Genomic DNA, 23,001 nt, shown 5'->3' with positions numbered 1-23,001 from the left:
GTTAAGCCTCTGCCTTTGGCTCAGGTCATGATCTCAGGGTCCTGGGATCGAGCCCCGCATTGGGCTCTCTGCTCAGCAGGGAGCCTGCTTCCTCTCCCCTCCGTCTCTGTGCCTGCCTCTCTGCCTCCTTGTGACCTCTGTCTGTCAAACAAATGAATAAAATCTTTAAGAAAGAAAAAAAAAAAAAAGATTGACAATGGGAAGTGTTGCAGGGCTCTTTAACAGTATGATGGATAAATAAAATGTGGTATATTTACACCGCAGAATATTTTACAGCTGTTAAAAAGAATGAACTATATTTATAGGCAATAATATGGATAAATCACAGCAGTATATAACTAAGTGAAAAGTCCATCTCAAAAGTTTACATAGCCCATAAGACATATTTTTATAACTTTGCAACAACAAAAAACAGACTATATGCTTTTTGAGGATGTGTATTAAAAGAACAGGGAGCTGGGAGGTGGTGGGAACACCCAGGTGGGACAGGCAGGAGTGCAGGACCTGGAGGCCCAGCTCAGGGCCCATGGAGCTCTCTTGAGTTTGTTGGCTGCATGTGATGCGTTGGATTAGCACAAGCATATGCAAAATGACCAACCTAGGACAGCCTCAAGACTGTTAATTATGAGACTGCTGCCTACGATCACCTGGAGCAAGAGCAGAGCGATGTCATCAGTGTTCCTCCCTGTGTGGACATGGTGTCTCGAATAGCTGATGAGTACATATGGCAAATTCTTGTGAGATCCTGTCTCTCAGGCTTAGCCTACAGAATGGTGATGATGAATTAGCATTGGAAAAAGGCCCCAGTTTAGAAATATGATTGTCAGGATGGAATAGTTCCCATGAAGCTGCATGGCCTGATGCTTTCCCTGTGATGATTCAGAACTGAGTTTATTGGAGTTGAACTTAATGAAATTACCCCTTACTTAGAAGTGAGGACTGGAAAGCAGATTTTTCTCCATTTAGAAAACAAACACACCAAACCCTGAGATATTAATTTTTCAGATAGTAACATTAATCAGTGCTTAGCCATAGGTTAATCTCCTTTCTCACCTGAGCCACCTCAGGTGTCCCTCTCTATCTCACCTGGCAGGAGAATTCACTGTCACACCTGTCACTGACTCTGAACAGTCGTAGTTGATACTCAAGAGAATTCTACGGAAGATGATGAAATGCTACACCAGACTAAAAATTCCATTAAGACTCAAGAATTATTCTAAAATACCTTTGTATTATTCAGGGATCTCCGGAGAAATAGAAACAATAGGATACATATAAATAAATACATATACTTTGAATTGGCTCATGAGGATGTGGAAGCTGAGAAGATCCTTGATCTGCTGTCTGCAAAGTAAAGAGCCAGGAAGGACAATGATGGAGTGTTCAGTTTGAGTCTAAAAGCCGAGAACCAGGGGATCCAATGGCATAAGTCCCGAACTAAGGGAATGAGAAGAGACGGATGTTCCAGCTCAAGCAATCAGACAGAGGCAAGTTCTCCTTCCCTCCACCTTTCTTTTCTGTTCCATTCAGGCCCTCAACAGATTGGATGAGGCCCACCCACACTGGGGAGGGCAATCTGCTTTATTTAGCCACTGACTCAAATACTAACCTCATCTGGAAACACTTTCACAGACACACCCAGGAATAGTACAGAGCTAAATATCTGGGCCTCTTGTGATCTACAAGTTGATACACAAAACTAACAATCTCACTCTTTTGATCAATATCTCAATTTTCTGCAGTAAGATAAGAGGATAAAAGTTACTGAAAAATATTTTCCACAAAAGATACTTAATTCTTGTTTGGTTTGGTTTTGTTTTGTTTTGCCTCCTTTCTTTTCCCCACATATGAAATGGCAATAAATGTCTTATATGGAAGATTTTATTCAGCTTGTTACATGTATGGTAAAAATGTACATATATTAAAACAGGTTTTATAACTAGAGACTGTTTTCTAAAATTTCTCCTTGATAATATATTTTTGAATTCTTTCTAATACAGTGTATCATTTTTCCTATAAAGGCAAATGCACATATTTCATATTACATGTGATAGAGCCTGACATCATTACTTCACTTCTCAGTAATTGGTGATCTGATGAAAATGAGAACACTTTAAAGAAATCAGAGCAGTTTGTAACTGGTAGATTTGTGCTTCAATCACCCAAGTAGCTCATTTTCATCAGCAACCAAAATCACTTAGGTCACAATAGCAACACAACCAGGAAGTTCCCCAAAGGTGAATATGAGAAAAAGGGGTTTTAGGAGCTGAAAATTTGACTACTGTTTATTATTTAGTAGGTCACAAAGCCTACTAGGTTTTCAACCAAGTAGATAACAAACATAGAAAACAATCGTAACATGAGCTGGTAGCAACACTTTTCATAGTGAGCACTGTGTAATGTACAGAATTGTCAAATCACTAAGTTGTACACCTGAAACTAGTATAACTTTGTATGTCAACTATACTTCCATAAAAAACAACTGTAGCCCAAAACAAACAAACAAACAAAAACAACAAACAAACAAACAAACGGTTAATAGATTTCCCAAATGCAAGCTATTTCAATCTTTACTAAGAAGTGTTTATCTACTAGTAAGGAACAGATCATTGTTTCCTGATCTGATTACTCATAATAGGCGGCTAACAAGAAGGGCCGTGTTCTGTCTCTCGAAACTGGCATGATTTCACTGTGCAGCACAAAGGGGAAGACAAGTACACATGTAACTCGTTATTAACTGTGTCCTCTTTGAGTAATGTTTGGCCAGTCACCCAAGTTCTAGATGGCAAATGACATAGTTTTCTTATTTGACTGCAAGTTCCTCATGGAAGATGTAGAACTATTTTTAGAGTGTCATAAAATGTGATTTGTGCTATTCCTTGTCAAATGTTAAACTGTAGTATTTAAATAAAAAAACTAGCATGAACACAGTATTAAGGATGACTGTTACCTTAACTAGGGAGAGAAAGTGATGTGGCAGGAGAATCACATGGTTTATTTTTGTCAACATCCTTATTCCAAGCTGGGTGGTCAACACACTGGTAGGAAAAAAAAAAAAAAAAAAATCCAGTTTAATTCCTAAAAGGTATCTCTAAAACCAAACCAAAATCTATAGAATATGAAGTTGGAAAGTAGTAAGACCTATAAATGCTTCCTCAATCTGAAAACACTGCTTTTTATCATACAAAAAGAGCTGTGAAAAGATGTTTTTTTTTAATTTTCTAATATCCCTCATCATTTCAAGAGCAGAGCAAAACTACTCAAGGAGAAAAAAAAAAAAAAAGTGTTCATTATGAAGGACAAAATAAAGACAAAGCCAATCATCTGATAAGTAGTTCCTGGGGAAAAATCTCAATGGTTTGAACAATATTTCCATTTTATTACTGTAAAGTAAGATAAGCAGAGATTACTCACCAATTTAGGAATGTGTATTTTTTTTCATTGTGAGCCTCATTTTTAGTGCAACCTGTAAGAACTAGCCCACGGATTTTTAGTGTGCTTCTCCTTCTTGCCCAAAGCCTACTTGTATTCAACTATGAATGTTAACTTCACAAACTGCCTTTACCACATAGGAACCTAAAAAATACCAGTCAATGTTCTAACGCTTAATTATGAGCACTATTTGAGTGAGGTTATAGAATGTTTAATTAATAGAACATGTAAGCACATAATATAAATATTAAGTGTGTACTTGAGGTCATCACTATGGTCAAGGGCAGGACAGGCTATATTGCTTTCCTGGTCTTTTTGGTACCCTGTAGGGCCCAAGGAGGTCTCCAGAGAGGTGAGAATGAGACCTCGATTCAGGGCCAGCGACCTAGGTTCTTGGTTTTGCCTGAGAGACAATTCACAGATAGGCCAGGTAGGTGAAAGCCACAGTGTAGTGAGAACACAAGTACATGCTCAAGACAGGAGTGTGGGCTGACTCTGGGAGGGAAGGCCCCCCCCCCCAGGAGGTCTGCGTCTTGTCTCCTTATGGGGAGGTTAAGGTAAGGTGTGGCATATTCATGGAAGGGGTTGGGGTTTTCTTCTTCTATGAAGAGGCAGCTTTGAGGACTTTGCACGTACTTACTTCTAGTTATCTGGCTCATGCCTCCTAGCATTTTCTGTGCTTATACCCTGAATAGACACAGAATACACTAAATGACCTCTAGTGCCTTTAGTGGAGGGGTCATTCTTGGTCACCTAAGGCTCCTTCCACATGAAAGCTTGGACTTCAAAAGAGGAACCCGGCTTACTTAGTCTTTAGTTAGGTCCCTGAATTTTAGGCTGACCACAGCCTCCCTGGTGGTTAAGGGATACCATCCCATTTTGAGCTCTGTTTCCTCATCCCCATGCTAACCTGCCTATAACATTTTATCCCAAACTCTCTCTGTATGTTATATGCATCTTCCAAGTCCCATACCACTAGCTCTTCTGCCCTACAGCATCTCAGCTGGGATATGAATACCTAACATGGGCAGATAAATGTCTCACTTGTCCCATGCCGAGATCAGAGATACTTTCCCCCAAAGGTTGATAAGAAAAATATTTGACCTCCACGGGAAGGAAACATACATTTCTCCTCTGGAGTTCTAGTTTGGAGCCAGAAATCATCTCATAGAAACATTGTGGCTATTTTAAGAATGTCCATGGACACCTATTTGACTCATTGTATTCTTTAAATGTCACTCTAAAATCTATCTTACTGACAGTAAACAAGATCCCTTTTTAAACTGGGGACAGCTTATGTAAATTAACTCAGAAATCAAATTATCAAGAGAATTCTTTCATCATAAAATCGACAATTCTAGGGAAACTTACTAGCAACCTGGATAGTTTGAAAAGCCACAAGTTCTTTAAAAATAAAGAACTGTTGGCAAACATTTGGAAACTATAAAAGGTCAATCAAGCCCCAGCCAAAACCACCTTAATTATCTGATAGTTTTGTTTGTTTGTAGCACATTCCCATTTTCCCTGATGTACTGACCAGGGCACCTCACCCTGTGGGATGTCACACCTGGCTGTGGGAGGGGCGGCGGTGGATGGAAACTTCCTATCTTGGTCTTACAAAAGGTGGCCTAGTAAATAACTCCCCAAGAGACCCATAAAGGTATTTTATAAATGACCTTGTGATTTTATAAATCACAAATATTAGCATTCATAGCTTTGGGGAAGTTACTTTCTTAACATCAAGAATCAAAACTATAATCTTGCTCTTATATGCCCAACTTTGAGAAGACTGGAAACCACTGTTTAACAACTTAGAACTTCAAGAACTTAGGAACTGATATCTTTAGGAAAATAAAAACAAGTCACATGTGTCCTATATGAAATTAAATGGACCCCCCCCCCAAAAAAAAGTTAAACTAAGCTATTTCCTTATTCCCTTTTCTTCTCTCTTTGAATGCACAAGGCTCATCTCCAGGTAGTAAAGCAGGATTTGTCAGCAGTGGGCAGGAAAAGCCATCTCTAAGATCGGGTGGGGGGGTGGAGTTTGATGACCAGATGTAGGGATGTAATTTGAGACAGAAGAAGCTGAATTTCAGAGACTAGAATGGCCATTACAAAGAAGCAGCCTAGTGACGGGTGTTTGAGGGCGGCGTATCCAAGTTGTAATGTGCTGGAGTTGTAAATTACCAGAGAATCTTGTAAAATGCAAATCCTGATTTGTGAATTAAGGGTGAAGCCTGAGCTTCTCAGATGACACAGGGCCACTGGTCCTCAGGCCACACTTCAAATGCCAAAGTTATAGGGTATTTGGTTTTTTAATGGTGTCAACTGATATTTTGTGATAATAAATGACAATGCCTAGGAAGAATGGTCATGCCAGATGAAACCAGTGCAGGAAAGGCAGGCGGGTGGAGCTAAGCATGCAGGGCTCCACCCACAGGAGGCCATGGGAGGAACCCAGAGGCCTGGGTCTGGCCTGAGAATGCTCCTGACTTACTACACACAGTGGATAGGTATCCTCTGAGATTGGCTTTCTGAATTCACTCATCCATTCTATTCTCCTACAGCCAAAAGGACAAATAAATTATAGAGTATGATAATGTCTATAACCAGTTATGAATTTATTCAGGAATAATGTCAGGTTGCCATACATCCGTTCTGGTATGGTCTGAGTAACTGTGCCCTCCTCTCCCAAATTCATATGCTGAAATCTGAATTCCCAACATGATGATATTAGGAGGTAGGGCCTTTGGGAGATGATTTGCAGGGTAGCACCCCCACATAAGGATGTGTACTCTCTCTCTCTCTCTCTCTCTATATATATATATATATGGATTTGTACTCTTATAGATAAGAGGCCTGAGAGTGCCCCCTTGCTCCTTCTGCTATGTGAATGAAAAGAGCGTTTTCTAGGAAGGAGGCCCTGACCAGGCACTGAATCTGTGGGTGCCATGATCTTGGACTTCATGGCCTCCAGAACTGTGAGCAGTTAAACGTTCCTCGTTTATAAGCCACACAGGTCATGGTATTTTGTTATAGCAGCTCAAACATACTAAGACACACGTGGGCCCTTTCTGTACTTCCGCAATCATTTTCCCCGCCGCTTCCAGAAATCGCTGAATACAGGACAGCAACTCTTGAACCAAAAATATGTAAGGCGCTTTAAATGACAGTGCAAACGTTAGGCTCCTGATGAGACCTCGTTTGTAGAACACCCATCCTTCCCACTCACACTAATCAATACCTCCTTTCATTCAGGAGGGTGTGTCTTGTTCATGCGTCTCTGTTCTGCTTTCTAATATCTCTCAGTTCCCCACTGTGTACACTGAATGTCAAAGGGACTTTCATATCTAGAAATCCCATTTCTACTCCATGGTTATACCTTCTCTCTAGTTACCTTATTACAAAGCCTTGTGGTAAGTGTACCATCTGACATGCTCCCCACCAAAGGTATCAAAGTCATGGAGGCTGGACGGACCCCATCAATCACTAAAGATGCTGATGAGGAAAGCATCTGTCCTTCCTTGTTGACAGTGGCTATCCCATTGTCCCCTTGCCACCCAGACCCTTTCTCACAGAGCCCTCCAAAGTCCGTACTTCTCAGCTCTCAATGACCCCCAACAGGTACGTGGTAACAAATCACAGAGCTACTTTGAAACATAACCTCATGTGAAACATCAAAGGTAAGATGGTTCACTCCAGTAACTGGTAAAGAAAATACATTAATCTGGTGGGTCACTCTATCAAATTTCCAAACTCTCCATCCATCGCACCCACCATCCTTCTATAAACACAAATGAGCTTTAGGCACAAGAGCCAGAGGGAAATACAAGGGCATGGGAGGCAGATCCTGTCCTTGAGATACTGACAGTCTCTTAATATAAAGACCATCAGCCCTGTTTTCACCGGAGCATTCATTGACTCAACAGAGCCTCAGGAAGCACCAGTTCTATGCCAAGCACTGTGCCAACTTAGAGGAATGAGGTATGAATAGGAGAGACCTGGGCTCTGCCTTTTCAAACCCCATGGCGTATTCAGCCCAGGAGAAAGCATAGCAGCTAAGGACAAAGCAGGAGACACAGACAGACACAGCCTAGAAGCCAAGAAACTTGAATACAGCTGCAGTCTTTATAAGGAATTCACATACATGGAAACTTCTGAGAGGCCAAGCAGCTCCTAGGGCCCCGAGAAACGCAAGTGGTGTATTCCCTCCCTGCAGAAACCAGGCTGATGAACTAGGTGCCTGCTGCCTCTTTTGTCTGAAACTGAGGACTATCTACTCCTAGGAGTCCTGGGTGGGGTGCAGGGGGTGCTTTGCCAGGAGGTAGAAGAATCCAGGGTAAAACAATGAAACATCTTCCATGGATAACATTTTGACTAAATGATGATTTAAGTGTATGAGTGTAATAGAATATAAAATTTACATGAACACTTGAGACCTCACGGGAGACTTCAAAGACATGGCTGTTTGCGTCCGCCCACTTCTGCCTCGGCCGTCCCAGCATCTCCACGACGGCGCCACAACACCCTCTCTGTTCTCTGTGGGGAAAGCATATTTTTAGAGAGAGGAAGAAACCCTGCTTGCTGAGAACATGGGAAATGCATCGAGAAAGCTGGTTTGGGTCATTATACAAAAGACTGAGGACCAGACTCGGGATGTCAGGTTTCTCCGATGACAGTGGAAGAAAAGGGGCGGGACTGAGTGTTGGTGAGCCGGCAGGGACTCACGGGAACGGGCAGATGGCCAGGTTTCTGAGTCTCCCTGGTTGTGGGTGGAGATGTGGACCGTCCATGGATCCTTACCTAAAGGCCAACAGTGAACATGACAATGTAACGAAGCCAAATGGCAAGGGGACGGCCAGGATATAGGCACAGCGTGGTGTCCCTGGAGCACGTCCATTGCCAGGGATGTGCGCTCCGGGTCCTGCGTGGCGGGGGTGTCCTGAAAAGAATGCCAGAGCCCAAGGAGCTGTGGGAACCAGCAGGAGCTCAGGCTCACTCCCCCTGCGGTGAGGGCACCTGTCGACATGGGTATCAGCCCTGCCTCAGGAGGACATGGCCATCCCTAGTCACGGCTTTCTCTCACTGCCAAGTCCCAGGGCAGGGTGAGGCGCGAGATTCAGCCACCTAGGTCAGACCCAGACGCAGACTGCTCATCTCTGTGTGAAGGCAGAGAAAGCAAGGACAATTAGAAATGATCTATCTTCATGATCTCTGTTAAACATGCGGGTGACGGCCAGGCCAGGTATTGCTTGGCTGGATCCTCTCAAGTAGCGGACAAAGGGACTCCTGTGGAGACCCAGACTGTGCTGAGGTCACCCCGGGAATCCCGCCTGACTCCTCCACCTCGCTCCATGCGTCACACCCTAGAGTGGGGCATGATTCTGAGGATGGGGACTCTCCCCATGGGGCCAAGTTTAGATAGTTGTGGACAGAAAGCCTCTGGTGAAGCCCAAGACCAGTGCAACCCAGCAGATAAATCATGTGAGCCACGTGTGTAGTTTTAACCTTTCTAGTAGCCGCAGCAAAACTGTCAAATAAACAGGGGAAATTCAAATAAAGTAATCTGTATACAAACTATAGAGACATTTTATGTTTTCTTTTTCTAAGCCTTTTTTGTGCTCAGTTTTACACACGCAGCACATCTACATTCAGACAAGCCGCACTTCTCGGGCGTCAGAGCCGCATGCGTTTAACGACTAAGGCTTTGGACTGCACACTCCCACACGTTGTGCTCTTGAGCCTCGAGCCCCAGCACCACAATAACGCCTCCTGGGCATTCCCGCAATTCTGTCAAGATCCAGAGCCAAGACTGGCTCAGAAGTCTGCAAACCTACGCGACTCTTCTTTCCGACACTGTGTGTTCTCACTTCTCTCCTCACTGCCGCAGCTAAACCGTCAGTGGACTCTCCTGAGTCTCCCTTCAGAGCCTTTTACATTATTCTAACTCCCCATGCTGGCTGCCGCCACCCTCCCCGGGCCCGACGGCCTTCCCCCTGGACTACGGCAGTAACCTCCAGCCCTTCCGGCAAAACCTGAACCCCGCACAGCTCCGATTACCATGACGATGCTGCTGAAAATAACGACCCCTTAAATTTTTTCACATTGACCTTCCTTTTTTCGAGAAGGTTCACGTTTATAGAAAAACTGAGTAGAAAGTACAAAGAGTTCTCCCAGATCCTTTCCACATGCTTCCCAGATTCTGCCAATAACACTTTGCCGTTGATGTGGTGCGCTTGTTACAGTTATGAACCAATACTGATACATTATTATTAACTAAAGTTCTCAGTTTACATCAGGGCTCACTTTGTTGTACATTTCCAAGAGTTTTGATAAATGCAAAATGCTGTGTGTCTGCCTTGATAGTGTCAGAGAGGGTAGTTTCAGGGCCCTAAACCCCCCCTGCACGCCACTTCTTCATTCATTCCACCCAAAACCCTTGGCAACCACTGATCTTTCCCTGCCTGTTGAGTTTTATCTTTTCCAGAATGTCAGAGTCAGAATCATGTAGTATGTAGTCTTTTCAGAGCGGCTTCCTCCCCTTAATAATATTCATTTGAGCTTTTTTTTCCACGTGTTTTCATGGTTTGATAGCTCATTTCTTTTTGATGTTAAATAGGATCTAGCTGTCTGAATATTCCTCAGATTATTATACCTTCATGGCCTGAAGGACATTTGATTGTTTCCCAGTTTCGATAATTAAGAATAAAGCTGCTATAAACATGTGTGTGCAAGGTTTTGTGTGGATTCCTTATTTTAAAATAATTAAAGTCTAATTCAAGACTTGCCATGGTCTGGTATCAACAAATAGTGTCATAATTTTTATACACAAATTCTTTCTCTGTCAAACTTCTTTTCTAAAAGTCTATTTTGGCTACTCAAAGTCCTTTGCGTTATTATACCTTTTAGGATCAGCTTGTGAATTTTGACAAAAACACCTGCTAAGGCTTCTAGGGAGATGGCACTAAGTCAGTAGATCAATTACAGATAGTTGGTATCTGACACGTCACCAGACATTCCTCGCCATTGTAAGTGTGTAGGTCTTACACATCTTTTCTCAGATGTATCCCCTTGCATTCCATATTTCCCTGCTCTTATGAATGGCATTGTTTTTTCTTTAAACTTCTGATTATTTGCTTCTTCTATACAGAAATACGGTTGGTCTTTGGATATTGATCTTTTTCCCTCCAACATCAGTAAAGATGTTGGATATCAAAAGGATATCAAATATTCTGCATCAAATGTCTTACTGAACTGGCCAGAATCTCTAGTACAGAGTTCAACTGAAGTGGTCAGAGAGGCCATCTTTGTCTTCTTCCTGATTTGAAGAGAAAGCATTCAGTCTTTTACCAGTAAGTATCATGGTACCTGTGGATTATTTTATTAATGCCCTTTATCAAACTGAAGAAGAAGTTTCCCTAGTTTACTGACAGAGTTTTTATCAGGAATGGATGTTTTATTTTTTCATGTTTTAAATGTTTTTATTGACATCTTTTTTCTTTCTTAGTCTGTTAATATTTTCAACCTAAGTCAACCCTTGGATAAATTAATTTAGTCATGATGTTTTCAACCCACTAACTTTTAATATGTTCATGAAAGGTACTATTGGTATTTTCTTATAATATCTCTAACTGTGATATTAAGGGAATGCTGGCCTCATAGAGTGAGTTTGGTAGTATTCTCTTCAATTTTCTAGAAGAATATATGCAGAATTGGTAATATTTCTATCTTATATGTTTGGTAGAATTCACTAGTGAAACAAACCTGTCCTGGAGTTTTCTTTGGTGGCAGGTTTTTAACTAGAAACTCAATTTTTAAAAATGGGTACAGGGTCATTTATCTACTCTATCTTGAGTGCTGGTGTTTTGTGTCTTTGTCATCATAAACCTATTCATATTATACCTTAGTTGACTTCCTAAGACCTATAGTGAGTGCCACCTTTCTCATTTCTTATATTTATACGTGGTGTCTTCTCCCTTTTTTTCTTCCTCACCAATCTGACTGGAGGTTGTTGATTTTATCATTCCTCTCAGAGAGGCAGGTTTGGTCTCACAGATTTTCCCTATTGCTTTTCTGATATTAATTATACCGACCTCTGCTCTGATCTTTACTATTTCTTTTGTTCTACTTCCTTGTGTTCAGTTTCTTCTTTTTCTAGTTTCTTGGGGTAGGAACTAAGCTTAATCATTTAAGACCACTCTTCTCTTTTGATATAGATACTGAATGCTCTAAGTTCTTCCCCCAATATCACTTACAGAGCCCCTGCAAATTTTAATGTTGCATATTTTGATTCAGTTCCAAATTCTTCCTTTTCTCCTTTTGATTGCTTCCTTGGTTTACAAATTATTTATGGATTTGTTCTTTAATTTCCAAGTGTTCAAAGACTTTTACTGAGGCCTTTCCATTATTGGTTTTTAATTCTACGGTAGAATAATTTAATCTTGCTTTTTATGCCCCAATATGCCATTTCTAAGAAGCACTGTGATTTCTTACTCATGGTTTTATACCTTTTTCCACTTCTCCAGTCCTTAAACTCCTGCCATTCTTCAATGTCCAACTCAGATCCAAAGTCCTCTGTAAAATCTTTCCAAACTCTGTCAGAGGAAGCTTGTAGCTTCTCTTTTGTGCCTGAAAGGCTCTTTCCATGCACCCATCTAAGAGTTCTCGTCACATGGGCTGCAATTATGAGTCCGTATTTGTCTCGCCCACTAGACTCTGACGTCCTCAAGTGCAGGACTAGAGTTCTGTGCAGGTTTGTCTCCACACAGCCTGACACAGAGCAGTTTCAGAAAGAGAGGGAGGGAGAGCAAAGAAAGAAAAAGAAAGGAAGGAGGGAGAAGAGAAGAGAGGAGGGGAGGGGGGAGGGGAGGAGGGAAGGAAGAGAGAGAAAGAACTAAAGAAAGAGAGAGAGAGGAAGGAAGGAAAGCAAGAAAGAAAAGGGAGAGAGAAAGCCAGCAAGCTGGGAGGGAGGGCAGCACTCAGTGACAGAGCCACTGAATTTAGAGTCATGCTCCGCTCATCCCTCCCAGGATGACTCAGCTATGAAAACAAAGAAACATGAATATTAAGACAGAAGGGGAATGTGTACAGCGGTTTCCTTGTGTGAAAGAACCGGGGACATGAAGCAGGCCCTCTCGGGTACGGCAGGATGCCTGCTTTGTGTCCAGGTCTCCTCCGGGCCTGCAGGGGCCGCGCCGCTGGAGGTTCCCGGCCAGGCCTGGGCCTTGCCTCGGCAGATGGTTACCAGGCCTGCCTGCGCCAGTGCGGCCGACACAAAGCAGAACCACGCAGGTGGCGCTCCCCACTCCAGCTGTGGGAAACCTCGGGGCTGAACACTGGGAGAGGAGTCTGCACCCTGCTTGGGTGCGAGGGTGCACGGCAGTGTGTGCGGACACGTGGGTGTGGAGGGGACAGGAGGAGGGGCAGGAGGAGACGAATGATCACCAAATCTCCGTACACTCCGCAGGAAAGAAGAACCAGTGGCTTCCTTATTCTCATCCCTGCTGCACCCACATCCCACACTCGCTCAGTGACTTGATCGGAAAACATCTCCATCTCGCCCGCCCTGGACTCACGCTGCGCCTATGAGTCACTAATACGCTCACAGAAATTTGCACTTGGATAGCATTCCACAGCAGAAAAGGAGGCTCCCTCTGTAAAACTACATGCCTTTTAGGAAATTCACTTTCTAAAAAGATCAGGTTACCAGGCTTCCCTGGGAAATGCTGGACACCAGCCGGCACATAGGGCAGGTATATAACTGACTTCCCGGGTCACCTAGTTCACCCCAGACATGCTTCCGGATACCTTAAAAATTACCGAAATCAACAGTTTCTATCATTTGGTATCATGTGCATGTATTATTATTCTAAGTACAGAAGCAGGGGGGATATCTTCTGGCAATCTGAGATTCATCACTCAAAGGCACACCCAGGACAGCCCAGGACTGCAGGGCGATGAACGGCTTGACTGGGAGGGCGGCGGAGGCGGGGGGCAGGGGTGGGCAGTTAGACCTCTGCATGCCTGTCTCTGCAACCCTGTCCACAGTTTCCACACAAGCCTCCTACCCCACCCCCAAACACCTGACCTCTTAGCAATCTGAAGAAAAAACAAAACCCAGGCTCTGCATACTCCCTCGTCTTTGACAGCATGTCAGGCATTCAGAGAGCATCTTGCAAAAAAGGGCTGCCTGCTTGGTTTTCTCCTCCAGTAAACGGATGGACTCCATTCAGTTCAAAACCGGAAAAGCTTTCCACCTTTGAATTCAAAGCTTAGTGGAGAATACAGGTATCCTCTGCTTTTCAAAATGTTGTGATCATGCCACATCACTTTTACAAAAAGACCTACCTTAGCACCTGGTTTTGCTACCTAAAAGAAATCTGAAAAGGATCTGCTTTTATGAAAAAAAGGTGAAAAGGGAAAATCTCATTCAGCATTTGCTCTGTGGTGAGGAGAAGGAGAGGCAGCACACACGGAGAAGAGCAGCAGGAAGGCCCCCCAAGCTCCATTCCCAGGAACCCCATGCAGCGTCTCAGCAGCAAGCCACCCTGGCTTCAGACGGCGTCTGTGACCATCTGCCTTTCATCTGGGTTTATTCTGTGCCTTCTTTAGCAATACATATCCTGTGGTATCAAAAACCTTAGAGTGGTTATTTTGGAGGTCTGGAAACACTCAATTTTTTTTTTTCCATATAAATGAATAGGAATTGCTTCTTTGCTTCACACCATTTCAGCTTATGAACATTTTCAGAGAAACGGTCTACTTTTGGATAGCTGGGGAAACCTATAATTGGATCCATTGTCCTGTGAGAACCTAATAGTTTACCCTGGGTCCTTATTGCTGACAGCAGGTGAAGCACACACTCCAGACTGACCTCAGTACCTAGTGGTCCCTCTCGAAGGAGCTGGTGAGAACCGTTAACTAGTGTGGCTGAAGGCCCGGGTGTGTGCAAATCCTCTTGGGGAGTTCCACAGAGCCAGCCTGAAGCTGTCTGCTCTTTGCTCTGAGCTCAGCATTTACAAACAGAGCATACCTACTGATTGCATGGGGTGTAGCTTTTCTCCAACATACTCTGCAAAGTGACAGCTGTATTTCTGAAGAAGCAACCAGAGACCATATCCGTCACCTGGTATTCTCAGAAGGAATGAAACCTAGGTTTGGAGCAGCTATAACTCAGCCAGCTGGTAGCTGACTTAAACCCCGAGAGGGGGCTGTCAGTAGGCACTGAAACAGCTTACTCTAGGCTCTGAAACACAAGAGAGGTGAGGCTTTCTGAGCTTGACCTTGGCAGACTGACCACCTCAGGTTCCTAACCATGCTCTCAGTCTTCTGTCAAATTGTCTGTTCCCAAAGAGAACCTTTTGTTTCCTTCTGCTGATGCTTTTAGTTCTTGACTGTTTTACCAAGAAAATTGATTTGTCATCTAAATCTAAAAATAAATTTAGGGGCACCTGAGTGGCTCAGTTGGCTAAGCGTCTGCCTTTCAGCTCAGGTCATGATTCCAGGGTCTTGGGATCTAGCCAGACAGAAGTCCCTGCTCCACAGGGAGCTGGCTCTCCCTCGCCCCGTGCGCCTCCCCGAGCTCATGCTCATGTGCATGTGCTCTCTCTCTCTCTCTCTCTTTCTCGCTCTTAAATAAATAAAAATCTTTTTAAAAATAAAAACAATAAAAATAAATTTAAATCCTATTATGTGACATGATTTTCCCTACTGGGGCAGAGATTACCAGCAAGCAGCAATCAGGGCTCTTTGACGAAAAGCCCCTTACCAAATGTTTGTGTCATTTACTTACTGGTTCGTTCATCACACATCTCCTGTGTTCCTTCTTTGCACCAGATACCACGCTAGGCAGTGGGGATACAGAGAGGGGAGGAGTCCTGTCTCCAAGGAGTTCATAGTCCAGCAGGGTGAGACGCCTCAGCAAGGAAGCACAGAATCTTGCGGTACGAGGAATGCTGGTCATCCGCAGAGGGTGTCGTGGGTTCTAGAAGGGTGGGAGAGCACAGGAAAGATCGTGAAGAGCAGGCGCAGTCACCAACTAAGCTGGACTCATAAGCCCAGCCCTGCCCATCACTAGCTGGGGAGGCATTGGGAAAACAACTTAACCTCTTTGAGCTTTGGCTTTATTATCTGTGAAATCAAAATAAGTACAAGGGACTTTTACAAAGGATGAAATGAGATTCATGTGTATAAACCACTGGGCACGGGTGCCTTGGTGGCTCAGTCAGTTAAGCATCTGCCTTCAGCTCAGGTCACAATCCCAGGGTCCTGGAATCCAGTTCCACATCAGGCTCCCTGCTCAGTGGGGAGCCTGCTTCTCCCTCTGCCTGCTGCTCCCACTGCTTGAGCACGCGTGCTCTCTCTCTCTCTCTCGCTCTCTTTAATAAGTAAATAAAATCGTTATAAAGCACTGGGCACAGTTGCTGGCACCTGGTATGCGTTCAATAACTGTGACCTATCTGTTAATTTTATCATTATTATATTCTGTGGGTCAGCTTCTGACACACTAGCACAAGATCCGTGCCCAAGACAAGACACGGGGAGGCAGACGGCGACTTCCTATCCAGGTTACAAAGAAGACCTATTTTCTGTTTACTGGGAGCTGTCAGCCTGTCTCGATTTGCTATAAAACCCACTTCTTCTCCAGTTGCTGGCTGGGAAATTCTACCCCAAGTTATCAGTTTACGAGGTGTATGGCAGAGGCAAGACTGGGAATGGTCCCGCCACCTTATCTGGTTCTCTGCCTGGGCAGTGCCCCCCTCCCCCACTTCCCTGTTCATTATGCACACTCAGAGTTTAAAGCGGAGAAGACTCCGTTTCCTCTTGTCACTGGCATGACTGTGTCTGTCTCCTGGACAAGCGCCAGTTGTAAATGGCTCCTACTCTCCTCCCATTACTACCGTGGCTGCATATGCCTAGCTAAGACTTTGTTTAAGTATTAAGAAGGACTGTGTCCAGGCAGTAAACGCACAGAATGCAGACACATTGCCAAGGAAAAGAGTGTGGCTGATATAAAATACAGTGGTGACTAAATACTCACAGAACTTGTGAAGATTCATTCCATCTTTTTCACCCGCAGATTTATGCAATATAATTAGGTGGGGAGGGAGGTGTGCAATGTTCAGACACAGAACTCGTGAGAGTTTGTATTTATGATGTGTTTATAAACTAACTCAGTATGCAAATTTGCCACCAGCCCTTTCCTTTCGCATATCCTGGCAAGGACAGAGAGAGGGAGAAGGAAGGTTTCCTCGGGCATCTGTGGCGGGCCACCTGGGCTGCTAGCCGTCACTTGCAGGAAGGGTTCTATGAAGCACCCTCCATCATCCCTAGATCCTGAGCCAAAGTACCAGGGCTACAGGGGACAATAATGCCCACTCAAGCACTCACTGAGCCGGCATTAATGCCATCCTCCCTTGCTTGCAAAACCCTGCGTAACATTCCAGGAGAAACACAAAAATGAATAAAATCAATTCTTGTTTCCAGGGAGTTCATGGTCTAAAAGAGGATGCAGGGGTGCCTGAGGGGCTCAGTAAGTTAAGCGTCCGCCTTTAGCTCAGTTCATGCTGTCAGGGTTCTGGGATCAAGCCCCATATCGGGCTCCCTGCTCTGCGGGGAGTCTGCTTCTCCTTCTACCCTTCTCCCCATTCATGCTCTCTCTCTCTCACTCTTTCTCCCAAATAAATAAATAAAATCTTAAAAAAAAAAAAATAAAGGAAGAAAGGCTGCATATTACTCTAACACCAGACACACACCAAACACGAAAGAAGAAAGCAGGAGCAAAGATGAGTCAGTTATTAAAAGAGCTGAAAGTTTACCATGTAATCTATATTAAATGCACTATCAATGGTTCATTTTCTTAAAGAGAAGATGGAGTATTTATTACATAACCCTGACAATTAGAAACAAATGACAATTTGAATGAAAAGCTGAAGCCAGATATTTTGCCTACAATAAACAAAATGCTTCCTGTGTCAGCTTCTGTCTACATTGCAAGCGTTAAACACACAGTCCTATCCATTAACATGTACATTTAGATTTGGAGATGTATTGAGATATAAGGCCACAATAACTTCCAAATTATTCAGCTACTGGGGTGTCAGAAAACCCACTGCTGTAAAAATCAAACCTCAAAATGTTTCTCTTTTCCTCAGGCTAAGGGCACAACGTGTCTGTAGCACAGCTTAGTTAAAGAAGGGCCTAATATATGAGGAAAATACAGATTTCTAACATACACACACACACACACCCCGCACACACACAGAGGCTGAGGTATTCGGTTTATATGTGTAGACTACCAAAATCCTCAAGTATATCACCAGCTTATCCACACATCAGATCTGATCCTGAAAACTGAAGGACCATCCTGTTGGCAGCCAGAGTCAACAGGAAAAAGGGCTTCGAATGATCCAGAAGTACCGTATTTACTCAAAGCACATACAGCTTACACATCATTCTTCTTCATTCCATTAAACCCAGAGACTTCTGTTAGCAGACATCTGATGCCACACCTTGAAGAAAAAGGAGGAATAGGGTTTGGGGTGGTCACAAAATGACATCTCCTTCCTATATGGACTGTATTTCTGACAGAATTTTTCCTAGTTAGTTGGGATTTTTGAGGTTTGACATTGATGAAGCAGATATAAGACAAATCCACATTGTCTTGTAAGCTAAATCACCATGATGCTTTCTGTGGAACAGAAGTGGCTTTTAAAAGAATATCAAGGAAGGGTGCCTGGGTGGCTCAGTGGGTTAAGCGTCTGCCTTCAGCTCAGGTCATGATCTCAGGGTCCTGGGATCAAGCCCCGCATTGGGTTCTCCACTCAGGGGGGAGCCTGCTCCTCCCCTCTCTCTCTGCCTGCCTCTCTGCCTACTTGTGATCTCTCTCTCTCAAATAAATAAATTAAAATCTTAAAAAAAAAAAAAAAAAGACTATCAAGGAGAACTGCCAAGGGTACACCCTCTTCCTGAAATGAACCTTGTAACCTTGATGTTCCAATTTACTGAAGATGTGACATATTGAAAATATTTGGTATAAAATCAGTGGAGCAGAAAGAAAGTCAGAACACGTTGGCAAATCTAAATTAGCATTAACTGTTAAAAATACCACCAATAAAAATAATGTATTTGGGAGAGTTTAAATGCAAAGCAGATTAAATTTTGAAATGCCCACAAGAAAGAGGTTCAGAAGGAAGGTAAGGATATTGATTAACCTTGGACTCTGTTAACTGAAGTATGAATGGTAAGGAATTTTAGAGTAGCACCAAAAGAACAGCAACAGAATGTATGAAGGGGAATGTCTAAAATATCTAGGGGGAAGAAACAGAAAAAAGAAAACAATCTAGCCAATAAAAGCAAGGAAGGAAGGAGGAAAAAGAGAAAAGAAAATACCCTGGCAGTTTGAGAACACAATATTGCTGAAAAATATCATAATAGAAATTTAAATATTTAGAACTGAATTACAAAGAAAGCAATATATACCTACAAATAACTTCCATGAGAGTTGTTGTAGTCATGGTCATATAACTATTTCTATGGGGCATCTGGCATCTCAAAAGTTCTCAGAGGAAAATGTGAAGTCTTACATATTTATTTTTTTAGTGTGTTTTTTATTTAAACTTTATTTTTTCAGTGTTCCAAGATTCATTGTTTATGCTTCACACCCAGTGCTCCATGATTGCATGGATTGCAATCCATGCCCTCCTTAACACCCACCACCAGGGTCACCCGACCCCTATCCCTCTCCCCTTCAAAACCCTCAGTTTGTTTCTCAGAGTCCACAGTCTCTCATTTATGTAGTAGAAAAAAATAAAGATCAAAACTAATTATAAGGGCACCTGGGTGGCTCAGAAGGTTAAACCCTCTGCCTTCAGCTCAGGTCATGATCCCAGGGTCCTAGAATCGAGCCCCGCATTGGGATCTCTGCTCAGCGGGAAGCCTGCTTCCTCCTCTCTCTCTGCTGCCTCCTCTCTGCCTACTTCTGATCTCTGTCTGTCAAATAAATAAATAAAATCTAAAAAAAACTAATTATAACCTTTAGCTTAAAAGGAAAGAAGTAAATCCAGAGATGGTGTTGAAAAGTCAAAAGTAGAGGTAAGAAGAAAACTTATAAAATAAAAAAAATTATTGAGATGATTGATAACTGAAAGAGAACTGAAATAACAGGAAGCAGGAAAGGGATGAAGAAGGAATGATGAGAGAACTTCTGGTAAAGTTAATCAGGGAAAACGAGTAAAAGAAAAGAAGCAGATAGATACAAACAATATGACAAATGTAAATTGTGTCATAACCAAACATAAAACTTAAATGACATCATAAAAGTACATTCAGCATAATATTACATCAATAATTTGAAAATATAGTAAAACATTAATTGACTCAAAATACATCAAATCCCAAATTCATGTGTAACTATTAAACAAATGGCATAAACAGTCAAAAACATACAAACCAGGATGCCATATCAAGAAGTTTTATCAGGACCCAAATAAATAAAATCATGAATGAAAGAGGAGAGATCACAACTAACACCAAAGAAATACAAACTATTATAAGAACATACTATGAGCAACTCTACGGCAATAAATTTGACAATCTGGAAGAAATGGATGCATTCCTAGAAACATATAAACTACCACAACTGAACCAGGAAGAAATAGAAAGCCTGAACAGACCCATAACCAGTAAGGAGATTGAAACAGTCATTAAAAATCTCCAAACAAACAAAAGCCCAGGGCCAGACGGCTTCCCGGGGGAATTCTACCAAACATTTAAAGAAGAACTAATTCCTATTCTCCTGAAACTGTTCCAAAAAATAGAAATGGAAGGAAAACTTCCAAACTCATTTTATGAGGCCAGCATCACCTTGATCCCAAAACCAGACAAGGATCCCACCAAAAAAGAGAGCTATAGACCAATATCCTTGATGAACACAGATGCGAAAATACTCAACAAAATACTAGCCAATAGGATTCAACAGTACATTAAAAAGATTATTCACCACGACCAAGTGGGATTTATTCCAGGGCTGCAAGGTTGGTTCAACATCCGCAAATCAGTCAATGTGATACAACACATCAATAAAAGAAAGAACAAGAACCATATGATAATCTCAATAGATGCTGAAAAAGCATTTGACAAAGTACAACATCCCTTCCTGATCAAAAACTCTTCAAAGTGTAGGGATAGAGGGCACATACCTCAATATCATCAAAGCCATCTATGAAAAACCCACCGCAAATATCATTCTCAATGGAGAAAAACTGAAAGCTTTTCCGCTAAGGTCAGGAACACGGCAGGGATGTCCATTATCACCACTGCTATTCAACATCGTACTAGAGGTCCTAGCCTCAGCAATCAGACAACAAAAGGAAATTAAAGGCATCCAAATCGGCAAAGAAGAAGTCAAATTATCACTCTTCGCAGATGATATGATACTATATGTGGAAAACCCAAAAGACTCCACTCCAAAACTGCTAGAACTTATACAGGAATTCAGTAAAGTGTCAGGATATAAAATCAATGCACAGAAATCAGTTGCATTTCTCTACACCAACAGCAAGACAGAAGAAAGAGATATTAAGGAGTCAATCCCATTTACAATTGCATCCAAAACCATAAGATACCTAGGAATAAACCTAACCAAGGAGACACAGAATCTATACTCAGAAAACTATAAAGTACTCATGAAAGAAATTGAGGAAGACACAAAGAAATGGAAAAATGTTCCATGCTCCTGGATTGGAAGAATAAATATTGTGAAAATGTCTATGCTACCTAAAGCAATCTACACATTTAATGCAATTCCTATCAAAGTACCATCCATCTTTTTCAAAGAAATGGAACAAATAATTCTAAAATTTATATGGAACCAGAAAAGACCTCGAATAGCCAAAGGGATATTGAAAAAGAAAGCCAACGTTGGTGGCATCACAATTCCGGACTTCAAGCTCTATTACAAAGCTGTCATCATCAAGACAGCATGGTACTGGCACAAAAACAGACACATAGATCAATGGAACAGAATAGAGAGCCCAGAAATAGACCCTCAAATCTATGGTCAACTAATCTTCGACAAAGCAGGAAAGAATGTCCAATGGAAAAAAGACAGCCTTTTCAATAAATGGTGCTGGGAAAATTGGACAGCCACATGCAGAAAAATGAAATTGGACCATTTCCTTACACCACACACAAAAATAGACTCAAAATGGATGAAGGACCTCAATGTACGAAAGGAATCCATCAAAATCCTTGAGGAGAACACGGGCAGCAACCTCTTCGACCTCTGCCGCAGCAACATCTTCCTAGGAACAATGCAAAAGGCAAGGGAAGCAAGGGAAAAAATGAACTACTGGGATTTCATCAAGATCAAAAGCTTTTGCACAGCAAAGGAAACAGTTAACAAAATCAAAAGACAACTGACAGAATGGGAGAAGATATTTGCAAACGACATATCAGATAAAGGACTAGTGTCCAGAATCTATAAAGAACTTAGCAAACTCAACACCCAAAGAACAAATAATCCAATCAAGAAATGGGCAGAAGACATGAACAGACATTTCTGCAAAGAAGACATCCAGATGGCGAACAGACACATGAAAAAGTGCTCCATATCACTCGGCATCAGGGAAATACAAATCAAAACCACAATGAGATATCACCTCACACCAGTCAGAATGGCTAAAATCAACAAGTCAGGAAATGACAGATGCTGGCGAGGATGCGGAGAAAGGGGAACCCTCCTACACTGTTGGTGGGAATGCAAGCTGGTGCAGCCACTCTGGACAACAGCATGGAGGTTCCTCAAAATGTTGAAAATAGAACTGCCCTATGACCCAGCAATTGCACTATTGGGTATTTACCCTAAAGATACAAATGTAGTGATCCAAAGGGACACATGCACCCGAATGTTTATAGCAGCAATGTCCACAATAGCCAAACTATGGAAAGAACCTAGATGTCCATCAACAGATGAATGGATCAAGAAGATGTGGTATATATACACAATGGAATACTATGCAGCCATCAAAAGAAATGAAATCTTGCCATTTGCAACAACATGGATGGAACTAGAGCGTATCATGCTTAGCGAAATAAGTCAAGCAGAGAAAGACAACTATCATATGATCTCCCTGATATGAGGAAGTGGTGATGCAACATGGAGGCTTAAGTGGGTAGAAGAAGAATAAATGAAACAAGATGGGATTGGGAGGGAGACAAACCATAAGTGACTCTTAATCTCACAAAACAAACTGAGGGTTGCCGGGGGGAGGGGGTTTGGGAGAAGGGGGTGGGATTATGGACATTGGGGAGGGTATGTGATTTGGTGAGTGCTGTGAAGTGTGTAAACCTGGTGATTCACAGACCTGTAGCCCTGGGGATAAAAATATATGTTTATAAAAAATAAAAATAAAAAAAAATTTCCAAGAAAAAAAAAAAAAAGAAGTTTTATCAAACCTTCAAAAAACAGGTAATTCTTATTTTACTCAAAATTGACAAGAATAAAGAAAACATATGTATCTTATTTCATTTGGCTAGTGTAAACTTAATTTGAAAACAGGATCATTAAAA

The 23,001-nt window shown here is 42.3% G+C and overlaps 1 long non-coding RNA gene across 2 annotated transcripts in view; it reads right to left on the bottom strand.

Moving 5' to 3' along the window:
* Nucleotides 1-2,951: 2,951 nt before the first annotated feature.
* The window catches only part of LOC106005200, a 40,635-nt gene continuing 20,585 nt past the window's right edge, over nucleotides 2,952-23,001 (bottom strand). The window contains exons 4-7 of one of the 2 annotated variants that reach the window (XR_001178404.2): nucleotides 17,880-17,942; nucleotides 15,224-15,415; nucleotides 7,857-7,971; nucleotides 2,952-3,038 (exon numbers count right to left, since the gene is read on the bottom strand). This is a non-coding gene — a long non-coding RNA (uncharacterized LOC106005200). The remainder of the gene's footprint in view (nucleotides 3,039-7,856; nucleotides 7,972-15,223; nucleotides 15,416-17,879; nucleotides 17,943-23,001) is intronic. The other variant, XR_001178405.2, reaches the window with a different exon arrangement.

This window comes from Mustela putorius, unplaced genomic scaffold (genome assembly GCF_011764305.1).
Source record: "Mustela putorius furo isolate JIRA1106 unplaced genomic scaffold, ASM1176430v1.1 tig00537284_pilon_pilon_pilon, whole genome shotgun sequence".
Taxonomy (NCBI): domain Eukaryota; kingdom Metazoa; phylum Chordata; class Mammalia; order Carnivora; family Mustelidae; genus Mustela; species Mustela putorius.
This window is presented reverse-complemented; position numbering and strand designations above follow the sequence as displayed.